Below are 21280 nucleotides of genomic sequence, written 5' to 3'. Positions count from 1 at the left end.
GCCCTGTATACGTGAGAGAAGGCAGTTTTTTTTTTTGGTGAGATCTCCCCCCGGAAATAGCTTATTCCCCCCTAACCCCGAGAACTTTTTATTGCAGCATTTGATGGCGCATCCATATTGGTTTCACTCTCTAGCACTCTTCCATGGTAAGGCCCTGCATGCTTGAGAAAACCACTTTTTTCTCACGAGTTGAGATAGCTTGAAATGAAGATTAAAGATCGCAATGTCAATTTTGTGGTAATGACAGAGACCTTAATATACCTTGAGAATAGGCTATAATATTCGTCCGCCTGTGGATCATCGTTCTGGTTGGGAAAAGCCTGGGCCCAGGATCCCACAATTAATTCCCTTTCGCTATCCTAGATTGGCCAGGTACGAGCATTGTTGCTCTGATAGTGTAGTGGTGATCACAATCCACCGTTAATCAGGGAGACGTGGGTTCAAATCTCGCGCAGGGCATAAAATTTTTCTCCCAATGAAAATGTCACCTAGGAGTTGTCCGTCCTTGGTCCCTTCAAACTATATATATATCTATTTGTCGCCTATTTCCAAGATTTGACTGTAATCAAAGTTAACAACACACGCGACGACTATGCCATGGCCCCCCTGCTTGTGCAAGGGGAAGAACCGAACCACTTAAATTTTCATTTGAGGTGAAAATGAACGGTCCCTTTCCGTACATCTCAAATGACCTCACGTGTTGGCGCAACTCACCAACGTCGCAAAGTCTTATACAAGCTGAACTTCCCTAGATCTTGGCATGGAGGACTTGCACCGTGCCCAAACCCCCTTGAACGCTGACTGCGCATTGATGCAAACCTACATGGAACCCTCCTAAGAGGCCCTCTTACCGATCCTTCCGAAAACGTTTCTGGTGAACGTCTATATATTCCGCTCGACGCAGACGTTCCTTTCAATTGTTGTTAACACAGAAATGAATCAAGGCTGTTGATGCAGCAATTTATAGCGCATGCACAAATGAGGTTTTTCATCGGCAACAATTTAACAAGTGTTTGACCTGACATATTTTTAAAAGTAGCTTTATTTAAAAAAACGCACCGACTGGTGGCGTCACGTAAAGCCGATTATTAAAGGGAGTGCAGACACATTGTATTTCATCAGCAGGCAATCGATTCAAAAAAGTATGCGCCTTTGAATCGAGACTTTAAGTCATCTGAATTTTTTGTAATCCCTGTCAAGAATCAGTCCACGCTTAAAAACGCTTTTATTTTGTGCGAAGGTATTACAACACGTTTCTTTGCGTTTTCATTGTTACGGGTCTCGAATTTCAGAATTGAATTACATCCAGACGAGTGGTGAATTTTCCGAGTTTGTGACGATAACTCGAGGATCTCTTGTCTCCTCTGGAAAGTCCACATCGCTATAAACTTTGAATAGCAATCTGTATACATGTTGAAGATCTGTTGGCACAATGTTTAACGTTCCTTCAGCAAACACATACAGAATCCTGATACCAAGCAGGGAAACGACATGTTGAAAGTAAGTAATGTTTAAGGGATAGGATAGCGTTGAGGAACGCTTATGCCCCTTTGTCTAGAAAGAGTCACTTAGCATACCAGTGAACACTTGTTCAACTTTGTTCTCTTTTTTGTGCCCTAACCATGCCCAAACCACGCGATTTTTTCTAAAAAGAAAGCCCAATCAATAGTTTTCTAATTAATTTATTCAAAATTCAGTTGAGAACCGAGGACAACAATGTTGTGCATGGTAACGTCCAACGGTCAAGTTAACCATTAAGTGCTACATTACTGTTCTCATCGCTCCGGGTTTTCTAATCATTTCATCTATATGGAACTATGTTTACACAAACAAACAAACAAAAACAAAACCTTATTTTTTTTTTTTTTTTCCGGCAAATTTAAGAAAAGCACCCCCAACAACGATAATACCTTTCTGTAATTATATAAAGGTCCTTGGTAAAAAAATAATAACCACGTAGATCTAGACTAATGAAACATTTCAAAGCGGGTTAAGAGATGGAGATTTTCCAATAATCTTTATTCTACAGGCTTATTTCGTGACGTGCCTGCATTTTCAACACTTTGGAGAGGATTTAATAACAGTTAAGAAAGTTGAATGTCTGTCGTTATACATATGATTCACCGTCACCCATGCCCAACTTAGACAGGAAGAAAGTTCAAAACAAGGGCTAATGGCGGCCATTTTTCCTCTCCCTGTACTCTCCTACTGCTGATCGTTTCTTTATTTTGGTAAGGTAAACGTGGTAATGATGAATGTACGCTTTTATGGCCAATTTTTAGAAAATTGATATGTTTTGTAAATCTGACACGTAAGTCAAATCTCGTTGTTTTGTAAGTCATTACTTAGAGGCCACGACCAAACGAATTCGCGTTTCTTAAACTGTCAACGACGGAAAGATAAAGCCGAATTTCACCCTTCCAGATTCAACCGAAGTCTAGTAACAAAGTCTCATTGCTCTTTAGTTTTATTTAGTTACATTCATCTGATTGCTTTCACAACACGGGCGGACGACTCTATCTCTCTCCGCGAAGTCCACTGACAGCACAACTGCTTCCCGCGAGACGAGGGAAACTCCGCGCGAGGTGTTTCCGCCTTGTAAAATGAAACAAAAATATAAAACAAGAATGCGACTGAAACTGCCGCAAGCACGATATTTCCCCATTAACTTATCTCCAATGATTATGGAGTCATTAAACACTCCTAATTTAAAGCATTGTAACCATTTTTTTACTGACCCTTTTTACGGGCACCTCATTATCAAAACACGGATAGCATGCGGTGATGTTCAATCCCCTCGCTGCAGGAATGATTGTTGTTCATCTCTGTTTTCGCTCTGTATAGTCTACCGCAGAGAGAGCATATGCCCTTCGCCTGATTTAGTGGTGAATACTTGAGCATAGGCATGTAAAGACACACTTACCTGTAAGACTTTTATTGTGTAGCGTGGAGAACTTAGTATTCAATCATACCATCAAATGACCCCTTTGTAAACTAAAAAGAGAAAGATTGTTCCCTATGAAGCGATCGAAAGAAATACTTGCTATCTGACTTCTGTATCTGCATGCACTGATGCATGCCGTATAAAGTAAATGGTTAAATGGCGCAAAACTCATCAGTGAAATGGCGTTGGCTCTGCTCAACGGTTTTTGAACATTTTCCTCTGAATTAAACATTCAGGGGCAATGTTCAAAACCGTTTATGAAAATTGCCATAAGATCATGTGGATGAAAGGTAGCTGCATAATGGTCTTGCCAACAGGGTCATGCTGCACTCGCCGTAACTGCAATTGTCTCGTGGCGGAAGACAGATGTTCTCTTCTGGCGCCGTTCTGTTTTGGGATACCTAGACCTGATTACAGCATAAGCCTGTTTTTTTTGGAACTAGAATTCTTTGCGATGGGAACGATACGAATGAATTGAAACGGACATACAAAATGTAAGAAAAATAGTTAGCACGTGGACTAGCGACAAAACCAAAGGGAGAAGAATCGGTGTCGTGTTAGACGGGCAAGAGACCGTCCATAAAGATAGCCAACTTTAAGGCCCAGTTTTAAATTGGTCCCAATTGAAGAGTCAAAAGTCAAGGTACTCATGCACAATGCAATATCACAAAAAATCATTAAACCCCCAAGAGATTTGATTTGGGTACAACATTCCGTTATCTGTGCCGATTGGTCTTTTTGTCCCTTCTGAAAGTAAACTTCGTCAAATAACATGAAGGTTTTAAAAGGTTCTCACACTCAGCTGACCGTGAACAACCAAGAAAATGGTATAGGTTTGCTCCATGATTGTTCGATTGCTGCAAACTATCTTAGGAGAGTCCGGTGAAAAGTAAAAGAAAGAAGAGGACATTCATTTGCGTGTTGGTGGTCCAGTGATTGGACTCTAAAACACGTTCCTTGTGTTATAAGAAGTTGTCAGTTTGAAATTCGAACTTATAGTGGGCTTTTTTTTTGTGCGCAGTAAGAGTAGTCTTCGAATATTTAAAAAACGTAAAACCCCATGATATTGGTGGCAAAACATTTAATGACTACTACTTTTGGTTTTTAGTCGTTAATTTTCATTTATCGATTCTGTGTTTCTCCACAGGTAACTGAAAGGCTACCCTGCCCGTGGTAAAAATATAGAACCTCTCCCAGACTGATGCTGAACCTTTTGGGCATACTGATATGATGTTGATGGTCATACCAACTAATTTATCTGCGAACCGTAGGGTCATTTGTTTACTCTTATCGGAATTTTATTGAGTCATCTTCGATGTGCCTTCGCACTGACACCAACGTCGGTAATACGAAATGCAAATTGTCATAAGCTTCGACCCAGGCAATTATTCTTAATGTTAGTTTTTCAGTTAAAGTGGGTTTCTACTAAAGGTTTTGGCTTTAAAGCGAAAACCTTGGACCAAACAAAATCATATCCTCCTACCTCGTATATAGGGACGGACGCAAGGAGTACAATTAGGCAAAAAAATTCTGAGCTTATCTAGATTTAACACTTTTGAACAAATTCTCATGTGCGCATTTTTTCTAGGTTTTTTTTTTCAAAAATAATGTTCTCTCTCGGCCAGAGTCATACTAGGCAACCATCATCCGACCTTGACTTCCCGCCAAACTCATGGACGAAAAAAATGCGCGCGAAATATTTGTCTTGTGGCGTCCTACAATAGTGAAAACGGGAGTAGTATCTGACAAACATTCTGCGCAAAAAGAAAAAAAAAAAAAAAAAAAGTAATTATAACGGGAAAGAGTTTTCGGGAATCTTTTGAAAAAGCGATAGATGTGTGTACCCATAACTTACTGCAAATAGAGTCGTGATTATGGGGTCTCAGTACACTCCTCGTAGCCTGAGGCTAATAGATTCAACTTGCGAAAACGTCATGCCAAAGTAATGTTCTAGACAAAGTATGGCCATATTGTACCTTTTTTTCAACTTGATCCATATGACTGCGTAAAGGATAAGCTAGCAAACTCGATATAATGTCATTACAAACTCTTATGAAAAGTCAGTGTTTGAACGTTTAAATTTCTCGCACTATCAGTGGAGTGCGGGGGTTGTTTTGCTAAGCGGTTAACACTATTTATTGCTGCACGGCGTCTTTGAAAGAAAACGACTTAAATAGAGAAAAACGGTAGCATAAACGAACTTAAAGAAGATGCCTACTATTCAGCAAACTAATCTTAAAAGGGTCAGTTAAGGTTAAAAGAAAGAAAAAAGTCTTTTATTACCTATTGTCACTAGTTTTTGTTTGACATCTGAAAATGCTGTATTAAGATACGTACTTTTTTCTCCTATTTGACAAGTCTATGGGTCATTGTATTATTGTGAATTAGCCGCAGCATCGTAGTGCTGAGGAAAAATGCTATTCTCGGTTTGAAACAACTGTGCTTCGATAGGTCGTTGGAAGAACAAAACTTTCTTTGATAATGTGCCTTTTAGTTTGTTCCTCGCAGTTGGTTACTTTTATTTGAGACCAAACATCATGTTAAAACAGGTTCTTTTCTTTGGTGGGGAAACGAGAAACTGGCACGATTATCAAGGACGTGAAAAACGTGTTGCTTTATTTAAGAATCCAAAAATCCATTACGGTACGTACAACTGTTGTTGTTTTAGAATATAAAAGATCAAGTTGTCGTCTCAAGATACTGAGTTCCATTCCCTTTTTGAAGTATGATAAGGTTCCTTGAATGGGTATTGCAGTGCTTTGATAAGTCGTTGCAGAAAGAAAGTTCCATGATAATTTGCTGCCTCACTTGTAATACACAGTTGCTTTTTTAGATCTTTAGACCAAAAATTCAAACAGATACTTTCTTTGGTGGGACCTGAGAATCTGACAGCATTAGCAACTCTTAAATCTACGTGATAAGACTGTCACTTAAATGGCCTTATACGTGAATGAATTTCGTAGCTACTTGTCTGAAGATAAATGGATACCTTGCCTCACAAGCATCATACTTCACGTTTTCTCATATTTACCCTACAAATTTGTTCGAAGAACCGCTTCTCTAGTGTGCAAGGCTTGGCTGCAAATTTCTTACGACAAAAACTCTGATTAAGTACGCAAGAAATCATGAATTCTCCGTTGTAAAAGCACAGAAACACATCAAAGGAGACAGTGGATAACTTTCTCATTAGCAGTCCAATGAAGGCCTAGTCTATTCCGCTCTATTGATTTAAGTGGCGCAAAAACAACCTGGGCAACATTCTGCAAAATAGTGGAAAACTGTGCTGGACTGACAGTTCTTAACATGGCAAAATGAAAGGTGAACTTTGTAAATATAAGTTATTCGAGCTGTTAACATTGCGGAGCTCAACTTGAGCCAAACAATGTTGGATGACATCCATCTAGTTTTTGTTACCGGAAGCATACCCTCGTTAGGAATATTAAACGTAGGCGGCTGTGAAAATTTGACTTACAGAGGAATTACAATGCCTCTTTTTCGTCCTTGCGTTTTCTTAGACTAGCTTTTTGTAAGGTGGGTCTTGAGTCCACATTTGGGCCATTCAAAAGCACGAGATTTTCGCGATGTGCGTGGAGGGAATATCACTAAGCCAAGAGGACATCGCACGTTTGGTTGATCTCTTTCCAGACATAGCCGAGGTTGGTGTTCCCTCTTTTTGTGGTTTGCCACGAGGAGCTGTTTCTTACCGAGCACTGGCGTCTCATTTGCTTTTAGTGCCGCTCATCACCCCAGGTATACAGTATTGCCCGTCAAAGAAAGTATTGCTCGACGCTGGCCGGAACTTTAAAAAAACTACTAGCAGATCTGGTCTGGCTACCCTAACCTTCTAAAGCTTCGAATCTAGAAGGAACCACCGACGGCAAAACGAGAACGTCATGAATTTCGCTACCGTCAAAGTATTTGATCTTTTTGTTTTGATTCATAAACGGTGCCCTTTACTTCAGCTATGCGTTTTTCCCTCTGATGTCAAAATGTCCATTTTTCTTACTTTTTCATTCGCAGTTGCCACCCTTTTTCTTGCCCAGTGTTATGATCTGAAAAAAACTTTTCAATGGTGGGTATCCGTAGACATTGAAAATGTCAATTCTCGTAAAATCTTATTGTCATGTTGTCCCTGGATATCTTATTGTATTGAACTGATTGATTTCATCTTCGCATGCTAATTTAAACTACAAGTTAATTTACGATCTTCACGACATAACTATAAAGAAAATTCAAGACTTTCCAAACCTGAGTAAAACGAAATCACGAATAACACGTTTCCCCAATAGTAAAAATCACTCAAGTGCGAGGACATTTTACGAAGGACTCAAAAAAATGTCCCCAGATTCTGAACAGACCCCACAGTTCCCCAAGACTGTGCATAGGTGAACCTATATGGCTTTACGGGTCAAAACTTGCGTCAGTTAAACACAATAAGATATGCAGGCGCCATTTTCTTGGTTGTATGAATCGTGCCACTCTGGTTTAGGGGCCGACCATTTAACTCTTGAGAGGGGAGGGTGGGTGGGTGATTTCTGGTCAGCAATTTTTTTTTCTAGCAAACTGAGATATGTCCAGGTGTGTCCTAATTAGACGCATGCAGATTTCAATAAGCGTCACGCAGTGTCCCCTTGCTCTTCTAGCCAAACTTCAACATCACTTGTGTCTCAGAATACAAACAATTTATGTCACAAAGTGTCCCCCAAAGGCTGCTCTTTAAGTGAAGATTAACTGCTGCATTTACCCAAAGCTAAAATAACGCTAACCTTTACCCTTTACCTTATTGTTGAAAATAGGTAGCAAATGCTTAGACTTAAATTGGGACACTTTTTTTTCCCACCTAAATGCTCTGCAGGATATATTTTTTCTCTCCTCATTCTCTGCAGGCTTTTTTTCCTTAAAAAAGTGTCGTGTTTACATTTACAGAGTGTATTTACTTTACATTGTGGTTATTGCGCAGTAATAGTTCTAATATATGGAGCTGCAAAACCTTAAAATCAAAGCTATAAAAATCATTCTTGTTATAGCGACATGTTTTCGGAATGTCATTCTTTAGAATCATTTATAGTACCTAATAACAATATTCTCATGTTATAAAGTGATGCTCCAAAGGTAGATTTGAAAATGTTTAGCTTCTTAATTAAAAAAAAGGTAAAAATAGCAAAAAGCAGTTCAGAATGCTCATAGCATGGTAATTACTACTAGAAGCATTAGTTACAATTTAAAAGTGGACTGAAAATCTCCAAAACAAAATGTGAAAGCAGAATTAAAGTTAGTTGATCATGGTCTAATTTGAAAAATAGCTCTAGTATTGCAAAAACCGTATAATTATTTCAATAGAAAGTAATTACTTGAAAATGCTTCAGTTGAAAAGATTAAAAACGAACAAATTATTTTTCTATGTCTAATAAGACTTGATTCTTCAAATAGAAAAATTTACCTCCATTACTGCTTGTGAGTTTGGATACAGTGCGAGCCAGCAAGCCAGAAATCCCTGATCCCATTATAAGGGTAACCGCAAGCTACCTAAGCCAACTGTAGGCTAAACCAGAGTGTTATTTAGACCAATCAATGTCACTTTGTTATTTTATGACTTGGTGCCATGTGAACTGAGCAAGCAAGAAATCCCTTATCCCATTATAAGGCAAACCGCAAGCTACCTAAGCTAACTGTAGGCTAACCAGAGTGTTATTTAGGCCAATCAATGTCACTTGTTATTTTAATAGGCTAACCAGAGTAGCTTGCTGGCTTGCAGATTATCTAAAATGGTTGCAGTTTTGCTGGGATTTCGTAAAGCCCCCCAGGAATGATGAAATAGCTTTGCAACATTTTTTTTTTCTTGCTTGCAGCAGTGCAAGAATTTTTTTCTATTTCATTTGTGATGCCTGCATTTTTTTTCTTCCAACAAGCCCTTGCAGGAAATTTTTTTCAAAGTCACCCACCCCCCTTCCTCCCCCCCTCAAGAGTTAAATGGTCGGCCCCTTTGTTGGCGTCTGTGCTTCGTGGGTGAACTATATCGCTTTGAACCAAAATATCCCTTAGTATTAAGCGTTATTAACAGGGAATTGAGTGGCATAATCCGTTCCAAATTTCATTTATTCTGCTTGCCGGACCTGGTTTCAAGGATGGTGGAGTTTAATTTTTAGATCTTATTTATGTGATCGATAATCGTACCAATTAGTTCTCTGTATCTCATAGAAGTAAAGGGCCCGTTGATGTGAAGCGATAAAGCTGCAGGCTTATACCTAAGGTCGCGGTTATTATCTGTTTTCTTTCCTGAAATTTTGGTTCCGTATAAGGAAAGTAGTGTTATAGCCTCGTAACAATGCATCAACCTGAATTGCCAGGACAATTATTTTTTTAAAAAACGCGTTCTCCCGCGATTATCAGTTTATTTCTTGATCTCTAGTTAACAAATATCCGATCAAATTCTTGCAGCCTCGCTATTGTCTCACACAAAAAGTGCAATCCTTGCAAATGTTGTCACCGGTGATCGACCTTAATAACAGCTCGTTTTACATGTACAGGTTGTAAAATATAATTGTCGTTGCATCCAGTTTTTGGCATACTAACTCTGCTTCCAAGAATGATTCTTCTTCCTTTTTCGTCAGCTCGAGGGGTCTTTTTAAATCCTTATGAAATTGTATATTATCCAAACACATATAACCTCTCTCAAATCTCCACTACTGCTTAGGAAGCAACCATTTGAGCGGTGAAGCTCACTGATCATGGTTTAATTAGGTGACTGTGGTGGAGATTACTGCTTGTGTCTTGTCAGGCTATTCTTGGGTTGCACGTGACGTCACAAAAAGAAACTACAAAACTAAAGAGCCTTTTGAGTTTTTGTCTTGATCAGCTATAAGAGTTTTTAAAATATATCTGTTTGCATGTTTTCAGCTCGGTACCGTGCTTCGTTTCGAAATAGAGCAGTTTGAATTTCAGACTTTTTCACAGTGCGTGACAATTGACAGCTTTCGGAAAACATGCCAGTTGCATAAAAACATCTATTTCCCTCGTGTTTTTGTGGCCTAAACAGCCAATATACTAGGAGACGTGTCTATACGAATGTTTTCTAGCTCATTATTGTGCAGAAAGTGTTAAAGACAGCCAAACTCCAGATGTTTCTACAGGTTTCCGGCCGCTGTGTTGGTGTACTTCAGCAGTACACCAACATGGCGCCTCCGTACTAAACTCTACAAATTTGAGTAATAAATTTCGCCGAATAACTCAAGTACGGAACAACGCACAGCACTGAGACTTGGACCCGTTGTTTATTTATTCCTCTTCTATAACATTTCCATTTCTTGACTCAATTTCGTAAGTGGTAAGCGATTTATGTTTTCACTTGCGCGACATGCAACCCAAGAATATAATTTAAGTTCTCGCTCTAGCTAGTTATCTTGGCTCAGATATTTCCTTTGCCAATCTTCCCAAAGTGTTGGCGGGAAATCTCTCTCGACGGGGAGCGTGACTTACATGGCCTTGTCATGTTGCCTTAGCTGCTGCGTTTACACCAAATCTATCGGTCGATGAAGTTCAACGTCTGAGTGAAGCCAGCCAAACCTTTGAGACCTCTGTAACCTGAAACCTCTGTACCTCTGAGATGGCGGGAAGGAAAAGTTGTTTACAATTTGTGAGTAAAAGTTGAAACCTTGAAAAGTTATAGTATTTACTATTCTCCACTTGATAGAGTATTATTAGTATGGGTTATCAATTGGTGAATAACAGTAATTTAACTGAATGCAGTGCAATTTGGTCTGAAATCATAAGTGTGATTTCAAAATCAAACGAGCGCTAAGCGCGAATTCGATTTGAAATCACAAGTATGATCTCAGACCAAAATTGCACGACACATAGTTCCATTACCACTTTATTACATCCATTTAGATATCACACAATAATTATTTAATCGCTAAAATTACAGGATTTTAGACAGTGCCAAAATTTTATTGATCCAGTCGGGAACAAAAGTTGCAAAATTGGTTACACAATGATTTTCTTTGTCTTTCATTTTCCTGCAATTTGATTGGTTACCTTAAACAAGCCTTGAAATCTGATTGGTTGTTTTGTTTTAGTGGCCCATTATCATTGGCTGGGGAAATGGAGCGATGCAGAGCAAAAAAAAATCCGATTTGGGAATAAATCGCACTGCTGAGAGCCAATCACATTGCAAGGTGCACCAGTGATTTCTAAATGGGTGTAATAAAGAGTGAAATTAGGAAATAATTTCTCGCGCGTTTTGTCCAAAATCAAATACTGAATTTCCAGAGCCTTCAGGCGAGGGAAATAATTTGACTTTGGAGAAAACGCAAGTGAAATTATTCCCTAATTTCACGAGTACCCCATTTGATTAACTATTAACATCATAGGTTACAAATTACGTTCGTAAGACGCGGGTTTTTTTCAAACCTGGACGCCATTTTGGCACTGTAGCAAATATTGCCACAGCAACAGTAATTTCACATGTGAAATTATAAATTAACGCTGAAAATTTGCGCCAAAATTAAGGAGTAATTTGTCACCCACGTTATTTTAGGTACAATTTGCTCAATTTTTTGGTCAACTAGTACTCGGATACAACAGCCGTAACCACCGAACTCACTTTTAATCCTTTGCTCACTGAAAAAGTAGCGCAGTTGATAATTAGGAATATATGTCACATCGCCAATCGTCATTAAATCTGATCTTTTACAAGTTTTGCTTTAGAAGAGAATGACAAAACCAACAACAGAATGGGCACAAACAGACGATAATACCGAACTTTTCAGCTTTCAGATGGAAATTGTGAAAACAAATTTTGACACTAAAAAAGTGCTGATATCGTCTTTTCATAATCTTCTTTAGCTAAAGCTGTTCCTTTTCGCTTGCTGGCATGAAGATGAATGGTGGTTTCTGAAGCGTTCTTTAAAATTAGTTGCTAGTCCAACGTATGATTCAGTCGTTGTGTCAGTGGAGGTGACAATGTCTTGATAGATACATTAGTTTGGAGGCATTTACCATCAAGCGGACATTCTGGTTTTCTTTCGCAGTTACATGTGTCATGCTGTTCTCCAGGTGTTTGGGTGGTGTATGCTGAAAGAACTCTTTTGTTGTGGGATCCAATTATTGTTTTCATGTTTGGCATGCAAGATTAGCTCAGTTTCAGTGTGTGCCAATTGAAGATCTTGTTCAATGGATGGTTCTTGGGGAAGCATTTGTCAACGATGAGAACCGGAAACTTCTTTCCCAGGTTTGATCCTTTGCTGCCATCTTGTATGTTAAACTCGTCCCAGTCTTCCCCTTACCGCGATTCCAAAATGGTGGCCTTGCATCAACGTTCGTCGCGAATTGACCTACACTACAACCTTCAGTTGAGACAGCATAACTAGCGATGAGTTGAACCAAATTGCGGCTTAGAACCGAGTATTTTGATGAGATTTTCAGTTTGTGACGTAAATGCCATCAATTTTGAAAGTTAAAGGTGCGTCTTACAACCGAGTGCGCCTCGTATCCGAAAAACGTCGGTAAGTAATACAAACTGGCAATAATTATTATTTATAATGCGCCGATCAAATCGAAACTTAACAAAAAATGTCTTCAAAAGTTGGAGACAGACAGACAAATCTGACGACAGGGTAGGGCATTTGGATACTACTTTGGTCCAAGTGGGCGGGAATTTGAACAGTCCAATCTTCAAAAGTTTAAATGCCCGTGGTTTGCCCGGAAAAAGGGGGGAGGGGATGTTGAAGTTTCCAGTTGATCGGCGCTTAACTGGAAAGGAACAAAACCTAACAAAGACAAAAAAAAAAAAAAAAAAAAGAAGCAAAAGAGCGTTCGTGTGCTATATTTATTAGCTAACACCAGTTGAAACATGATCAGTAAGTTTACTGTTTTCTGGTGTTTTTCAATTTAGGCCAGTTACTACTACAGAGAAGCCTATTGGATGACACAATAGTTATTATTTATACCTAATCCGCACGGCCTTAACAAAAGGCATGAACTCCACTCCAAAAATCGCATTAACCACGGCAACTTAAATTAGACCTTTTCACATGTTAGAGTGGTTTTCAATTGAGTGTCGAAAGTAATTAGATAATTACTTTGGTTTTGCATTACTTCACTCAGTGATTGGTTCAAAGTTCTTGCGCCACTTTTTCAACCAATCAGAAGTGAAACCAAAACCAATCGTGGCTCGCGCGTGGACATTTTCCCGCGCTTTGTGTCGGTTACGTGTAATTACTCCAATTCTTGATTGGTTTACCGGATTGTCTCCGTCCTTTCTGATTGGCTAAAGTAATTACTTTGGTTTTGGTTTTACGACACTCAATTGAAAATCGCTCTATTGCTTGTAAATGAATAATTATTGTTACTTGTCCAGCTCTTATTTTATTTGTTATTTTGTTGTAAATAGTCTCAATTGTTATGTGATCATGACCTATTGCATAACTATTGTCACTTCAACTTGCTGTTTCACATATAATTGTTATTAATTTTATTTTGTTTCTAATGTATACCTGCTTAATTATACGCCAATGGCTCAGTGTTTGAATTGTAGATTAGGTAATCTGTTGCATGATGTAAACACATTGCACCTTAATATTTGTCATTACATGATATGTTTTACCTTGATAAGTCTGTGTGAAAGCATGTTATAAGAGAATTGAATTTAATTTAATGCTTTTACTGATTGTTCATCAGGATATGATATAGATGGTTTTCACCTGACGTCACAGCAGCCATGTTGGTACACAGAACGATAGGGAAAAAAGTCTTTTGGGAATTTGACTCTATTATAATGCAGAACATCAGTGAGCCATAATTTGCTATTTTTTTTTTGCACCAATATGACCGTCTCATCATGTGATTAAAAACCATCTGTGGCCTGCACTTTACAACTTTACAGAGCACTGACAAGAAGCTAATTCCTCTAGCAACTCTTGTTCACCTTTTGTGCACTCCAATCAAACTTCTTATGTGCTCTGAGCTCCTTAAGTACTGCAATATTATCTTGCATTCAATTTGACCAATTTGATTTGATATGTTAGGAAGAGGCTTATTTACCACAAAACCATTCATGAAAGGAGATTTTTCTTCCTGAGCATAAAGGGGAACTAATCTCTCATAAGGATGGAGAAACAAGAGAAGAATTATGTGATCCATCTCTCGGAAGTTTCCTTTATTACTTTAGGGATGGTGCAAAGTGTTATTGGTAAGTTTATCCAAAAGATTGAATTATTAATAAAATTAATTGTGTATTTCAATCCGTAATTTTCCGAAAAAAAAAATAAATGAATAAATAAATGATTATCTTAAATTGCACTTCCTCTCCTACGTGTACATTGCCCTCTCATGTCATAAAATTTGTTACAGACAGCTGTAGGGGATGAAGGAATGCTTGGAAGAAAGATTACCGTAGTATTTCATGACCAACAGAAGGTCATATACATGTAAAACATTGTGATAGGTGGAACAGAGAAATGGTGTTTACTTGGCGAGGTTGTATTCCTATAGTCAGAACTGAAATTGGCTGGAGCGTCCATCCTCCACACTACAGTGAAGGCAATGAAGTCAACCTTTTATTTTATTTTTCAAAACAGTACTAGTTGAGATATGATCTGTTTTGATTGGCTCCTTCAGCTGTGGGAATGTGGTATCTCCCCTGGGATGTATTCTAAAAATAAATCTTCTCCGGGAAGGGACTCAAGAAATTAAAGGGCATGGAGACTCCTACTTGGGGCTCTTGGTGTTAAGTAGTCTCTCTGGGTTTGTTCATGGAGAATTTTTCTGCAAGCAATTTTTTCTGACTGATTTTGTGAACCCACTGACTCCTGAACCACCAGTCTGAAATTGACGAGTAAAATCGTCTGGCATTAAGTCTCACTCCCACGGGTCAATAGGTTAACTATGCTATAGCATTTGACCTTTTTCCCATATGCGGCTGGTTTTGGTGAGTTAATGTGTCAATCACTTACCAAGCATCATTTTTTATCAACGTTTTTGTCACATTTTGCAGGGGTTTCATAAAGAAAGGTCATATATTCATTGGAAGGGAATGGGACACCCAAGAATGGAAGCAGAATATTGCAGAGGGGACCCTTAAAGCAATACAATGGAATTTGATTGTGGGATTTTTATCCTGAAGGTGGGGTCTAAACCAATGTATAATGTAAGAAAAATTGAGGGCTAGTTATCTACTCATCACACACTCCAAGGAACAACCAAATGAATACAGTCAAGCCACATCATGACATGTATGTCATGCGTGACCAGTTGTTTTGAAATTTGAACAGAGTATTCAAATCTGCGTGCCAGTTTTGAACTTTGCTTTCGACATTCCGAATTCCTTTAGTGCTCTCGCCGCATTTTCTTCGGCCCTCTCTTTCAGGAATTTCTGGATCCGCCCCTGGGTCGTATCAGTTGACCCTGAGATGGGAAGGCAACAAAAGGTTGGTGATGAAATCAACGATTCCAGGAATCCATAACCCGACGATTCTTCGCTCTTTGTTTGACTTTGATAAAGTATAAATGAAGTTCATTGTTGTTATATCCTAACTCTACAATTCTTCTCTTTCACATTTTGTTTGTAACTTCAAAACTTCCGTGGTCGTTGATTTTTTTATGATGTTAACGACCTGTCATAAAGTTCGAGTTAGTTTAGACGGTACGATTACTTGGGCGCTCGCCATTGCAACAATTCGCATGTGAAAACGTCCAGGCGACCCGGACGTGAACACATGTTACAAATTTGACAGGCAGCTTTTCATTTTCTAACGAACCAAGCTCTGATTGGCAGTAACTTGGACAGATGATTACAACATGTCGTCTTTCAACGCGTCCCTCATCTCAGTTCATGTCAACTACAAATGAGTCAAGAGAGGTCAAGTACGAAACACAGCAATGGTAGATTATGTCAGTACATGACAATGACAGAAGACCTTTTTCGAACCATCTTGACAGACAAATTACATGTATTCGTGAAGGGTTGACTGATGTTCACGACATTATAAAGGCAGAAATCTTGATTCACGCACTAAAACGTTAAAGGATCACGCGTCACGGTTAATATATTATTCACGAATCACAGCTGTATTTCTTCAGTTTTCCCGATTCACGGTTTTTTTGGCATCAACTCACGGATTACGCGAAACCCCTTCCAGACCTTGTTGACTGTAAATCAGTCAACATTATGAAACACAGTTTCACAAAATTTATCAAAATTTGCACATGAATGGTTCAAGTACATGTATAAGGGATTCAGGCGTTATTTTTATTGACATATGCAGCATGAGAGTTACTACTTACTTGAAACTTTCACAAATGATTGCGGAACTTGAACTTCCCTGCCAGCAGAGGTGTCTTCTTGTTGTGTCCACTGCGCTGATGAGTACAGGAAAAGAGACCTCTGCCGCAGGTTGAAACTCACTGTGTTGCGCCGCGGTTAACCTCACGTTAAACTTTGTCTTGTGCGGGCTCACTTAACAACAGCGGAATTACTGAAGGAATGCGTGGGTCACAGTGGGCTCAAGTCACAGTCAGCAAACATATCATGGGGCATGCATTTTGAACAATGCCATCTAAGGTCGTGGACGTCGTCAGCCCAGTGAATGCAAAGGAAAAGAGGCATCTGCTAGCACGGAACAACTGAACCTTGCATGATTTTGCTTTTGCTCATAGTTTGTGGACTATGTTGTCTTTGGCAAGGGTTTATCCTTCAGTGAAATTTTTAAGACACTGTGATTTTGACACTTTGATTGCAATCCCAATCCACTGATTTTTATACACAAAATCTGCATAAAACATACATGTAACCTCTGGCTGTTATGAAACTATTTTTGCTGTCTTTGCAGGATGAAGGGCAATTGAAAGTATGACACTGAGGTAAGGTAATTGTTTTTGCAAACGTTGGCCGTGGGGCACTTATATTTCAACAGAACTTACTATTGGACCCGTAGCCCACAAGGCTACGGGTCAATAGCCCATGAGGCGAAGCCGAATGGGCTATTGACCCATGGCCCTTGAGGGCGAAGGGTCTAATTGTTTTAGTATCACCCAACTAGTCGGACAGAAAAGGCAATAATAAAGTTAGCAAATGCAAGTTAAAGAAATATTTATTTGAGAACAAAACGAAAGAAAGCATAACGCCTTTGAAGTCTTTTCGCTACTTGAGGACTGTCAATAATAGTTCTCTAGTAGCATAGCCAATCAAAATGCAGGAATTGCATTAGACCACTAGTTGGGTCCTGTCTGACCTTGTAGCTCAGTCGGTAGAGCAGCGGTGATCTAACCCGAAGGTCGTGGGTTCAATTCCCACCCTGGTCAGACATTTTCTCTGTCCTTGTGTGGGCCCCCGGGTGTGGGCCCAATTCCATTGGTAGGGCTAACGCTCACGTGGTTTGCATGGGTAGAAAATAGCACTTCACATTATCTTCCAACAGTTAATTTGGAAGGTAATGACGTTGACAACAGCGTAAACAGAGCAGTTAAAGACACCTTGTCCGGTGTGGATAATTGACATTTTTGGTGTGATGGTTCCTGATTTTCATTCTGCCTACTAAACCATCTGTCAAGACATTGACAAGTACCAGATTATCTTTTTTTTTTTTGAGCTCACCTGAGCCGGAATGTTTCTTTTGCCTGTTGTTTACAGTTTAATGCCAAGCCTTTGTTACCTTGATTGTTTTACACATAGATGATCTCAACCATGATGCAAAATCTTTCAGAATGTGGGCACGTTATTGTCTTTCAGTCTTTCTTTTCATGTTGCTATTGTGATGGTTTCATCATCATCATCTCTTTCTTTACGGTCGGAGTTTAGAGTAGCTACATGTCATATTTCCGAAATTTTACTCTACCAGCCATGATATTCTTCAAAGGACAGACCACAACGCCGGTAACTCCATGCCCTATGCGAATAGTGTGTGGATTCTTTTTTGTCCCAGAGGGTTGTGAAGAAGAGTTCTGAGACAGGGCCTACGGTTTGTCGTCCTAGAAAGTATAACCATTTGCAGATGTCATTACGACGGTAGCGCTTTCTCCTCAGTTACTCTAATAACCGAGTGTTGGTCTGGCGGTGGTTCGAGCCTTCACGCGTGGAAGTCCGATACTCAACGAACTGAGCCATTAGACTTAACTATTAGAGTGTAGTGTGAGCGTTAGCCCTACTCATGGAAATGGGCCCACATAAGGACAGAGAAAAACTCTGGCCAGGGTGGGAATTGTTCCCTTCCTTGCAACTGAGCCATTAGCCTGCGTAGCAAGCGTTTCCGTGGGGGGATATGGAAGACTTTTAATGTGTTGGCCGCGCGAAAAGTGGGGCGAGACAAGAAGGAAAGGCTTGCAGACAGTCAACACTCATGGTCATCCATCAAAATGACATTGGACAATTCGTAACAATTACACGACCTAGTATCCCATCTTATTACGACAAGGTTACCTCTGTAAAGAGAATGAAAACATGCAGAATTGGAGCTTTAGTTCAACAAGAAATAGCGTTTCTAAGCTAAGCCGCGCTGATCTACGGTATTTAGGTCTAAAAACCCCTTTGAAGACGGTTAGCGTTCAATTGTTTTGCTGGGTACCACTATGTCAATACTCTAAAAAATTCGACTTTCCGGGAGCTTGTCTCGTTACTCTAGTGGATATCGGAAACTGCAAGGAGAAGCCATCGATCCGGGTGCAACTCTTTGCCTCGCCTATTGTGAATCTTCTCTGCTTGTTTAAAATGTTTGTGTCGTTGAAGTAGATTTGAGGTCTAAAGTAGATTGTACGTCGTGTAAGTTGAATAGAAGGGAAATGTCAGTTTGAGGGATGGCCATGAGTGCTGACCGCAGACAAACCCCTGCATTTTGAAAACCGCATGTCATAAATTGACCAAGAAAATGTTGGTCTTTCATAGCGAAACTGAACTTTGGGCAAGAGAATGTAAAGCAATTTGACAAGGTAAATAACGATAATGTTGACCAATATTAGTAAATAGATACTCTTCCTGAAGGCGGCTTCCAAGCCCAACTATGGAAATGTTGTCGTAAAAATTTCCCGCGGCGATAAGATTTTAATGTTTAAATTTGGTAAGGCAAATATTCTAAATGCTGTGAACAAAAGTGCTTCTAGTAAATTTCAGAGTACCTGAAATCCGAACGAATGTTGTTGTAAAACAAGCCCGCCGAAATTACTAGCTTTTCCAACACAATTTTCTGTCCAGTGATAATAACACCTTGTTGTTGGTGCTTGTGTATTTAACGTTTTCCAGAAAGTGATGTTAAAATTGAAGGAACAGCTACAAATAGTCTATCGCACTTGCTTCTGCAATAATGTGAAGGCTTCGAAATCCCGAAGCGTTGGCATTGAAAATGCACTACAGGAGCTCCACAGCCGTGCAAAACACAAGGATCTCGTAAGATTTAATCATTTAGGAGCCTGTTTACTAGCCAGCCGATGAGCCGAAATCCCCATTAATTTAAGGCCTTCTTGATTTGATCGTTCGCAATACTTTTGAGAGGACTAATTAAGTCTTAATAGGCCACTTTCGTATTCTAACGGTTGGACTGGATCTAGCATGAAGTGGAGGCTTATGCGGGCAAATTAATTTGCATTTAAAAAGATCTGCCCGCATTAGCCTCCATTCCATGTTAGATCCAATCCAGCCGTGAGAATTCGAAAATGGTCTATTTAGGACGGTGCCTACTAATTCAAAGGTATTTTTGCCCCGGTTTATGATTATAGAGAAAATGTAGATCTTAACGAGTGTTATTGAAATCCAAACAGAAAATTGGGAGTAACCACGCATTTTTGAAAGATAATAAATAATATTAGTAAAGAGCTTTAAAATACAAAGCAATGTATGGCGTTCTGTCTCAAGTTGAAGCTTAACTATCTCTCAAAAATGCATTGTTACCCCCAGATTTCTCTTTGGATACCAAGAGTACTTACTAAGATCTACTATTTCCGTATAGTTTTAACCGCGCAAAAATATCCCTGTATTAATAAGCACCACCCATAGGAAATCCGACTATCTCGAGATGCGCAGAACGTATGCGCAATAATAATAGTAGGCGCCGTCCTTAATACGCAGGCATTGCTTTCGTAGAAAATGAGGCTTTTCCCGAAACCAGCGGGACGAGCAAATTTCCCCCTTGGTCGAGCTGTTTAATAAATCGAAATTTGTTCTTCTTCTTTTAAGCCACCGCTAAATCCTTTATCGACAACGGAACTAACTGCTCGATGTAACACTTCTTTAAAAGAAGGTCTCTTCGCCATTTAGCCTGCGTAGTGAGTGATTTCAGCGAGCGAAAAACGAGTCCAGCAAAAGCGAATAACTTTCTCTGATTTATTCGCTTGCTACTGGGGATACATTATTGTGACATGAGGGACTGAGGTGTCAATCAAAAATTCCGAATTGTGCAATCAGAGATCCCGCTCGTGAGCTAACTGGAGTTTTCATAATTAAGGGGTTTGTCCGCAAGCGTTTCCTTCTCCTCTCCTCCCCTTCCCCCCCAATTTTTTTTTTTGCGCTAGCCCTATTTTCGCGCGGCCAGGAAAATGAATTCGTTTCTCGCCCGCTGGAGACGCTTGCTACGCAGGCTACTGAGCCATCGGTGCACGATTTTGTCACTTCCGACATGTATTTTTTGTAGTACATAGAGCATCTGCCACTAAGGAAACAAGTACATGCCATGACTCAGCCAAAGAAACAGGAGCAAGAGAAAGCCGAAGTAAAAAAGTAAGTGATTCGTTTATGTTTTGCTAGGTTAGGTTTTTTCTGGGGATGGCCCTTTGAAAACTGGAAAATCTTGCAACTGACTGAAGTAAAAAAAACCTGAGCTTCTCAATAGAGCCAAAGTAACATTGCTTGCAATAACTCTCTTCTTTAAGTACTCTGTGTTACATGTATAGGGGGTAGGGGTCTGAGGAGAGAAAATATAAATAATGAGGACGTGTTAAGGACGGTGCGTTCTAACTTAAAGTTTCTTTTTCGCGATTTATGAATATGCGGGAAAAGCAGATCTTAACTAATGTTATTGAAATCCAAAAAGAAAATTAGAGGTAGCCTCGCCTTTTTTGAAAATAAATAATCAACAATATATGTAAAAAGGTTTAATATACAAAGTAATGTATCGCGTTCTTTTCCAAATCGAATCTTAATTATCTCTGAAAAATGCTTGGTTACCCCTAATTATTTTTTCGGATAACAACCGCGCACCGGTGGCTCAGTTGGTTGAGCATCGGGTTGTCACGCGGGAGGTCGTGAGTTCAACTCCGGCCGGACCAACACTCAGGGTCTTTAAATAACTGAGGAGAAAGTGCTGCCTTTGTAATTACATTTGCAAATGGTTAGACTCTCTAGTCTTCTCGGATAAG

General features: G+C 39.5%; 1 protein-coding gene and 1 long non-coding RNA gene across 5 annotated transcripts in view; both read left to right on the top strand.

Annotated features, from left to right (window-relative positions):
* The window catches only part of LOC138017184 (adhesion G protein-coupled receptor L4-like), a gene marked incomplete at its 5' end in the record, with an annotated part of 124930 nt that overhangs the window by 54774 nt on the left and 48876 nt on the right, over positions 1 to 21280 (top strand). The window lies entirely within an intron of this gene.
* The window catches only part of LOC138016354 (uncharacterized), a 17865-nt gene continuing 6510 nt past the window's right edge, over positions 9926 to 21280 (top strand). The window contains exons 1-7 of one of the 4 annotated variants that reach the window (XR_011125774.1): positions 9926 to 10577; positions 11974 to 12173; positions 13622 to 13731; positions 13969 to 14132; positions 14937 to 15065; positions 16771 to 16801; positions 20557 to 20642. This is a non-coding gene — a long non-coding RNA (uncharacterized lncRNA). Of the gene's footprint in view, positions 10578 to 11019; positions 11119 to 11973; positions 12174 to 13621; positions 14133 to 14936; positions 15066 to 16770; positions 16802 to 20556; positions 20643 to 21280 lie in introns of all 4 variants that reach the window. The other 3 variants (XR_011125775.1, XR_011125772.1, XR_011125773.1) reach the window with 3 other exon arrangements.

Source organism: Montipora capricornis, chromosome 9 (assembly GCF_036669925.1).
Source record: "Montipora capricornis isolate CH-2021 chromosome 9, ASM3666992v2, whole genome shotgun sequence".
Classification (NCBI taxonomy): domain Eukaryota; kingdom Metazoa; phylum Cnidaria; class Anthozoa; order Scleractinia; family Acroporidae; genus Montipora; species Montipora capricornis.
The sequence above is the reverse complement of the archived record's forward strand: the minus strand, read 5'-3'. Positions and strand labels throughout refer to the sequence as shown.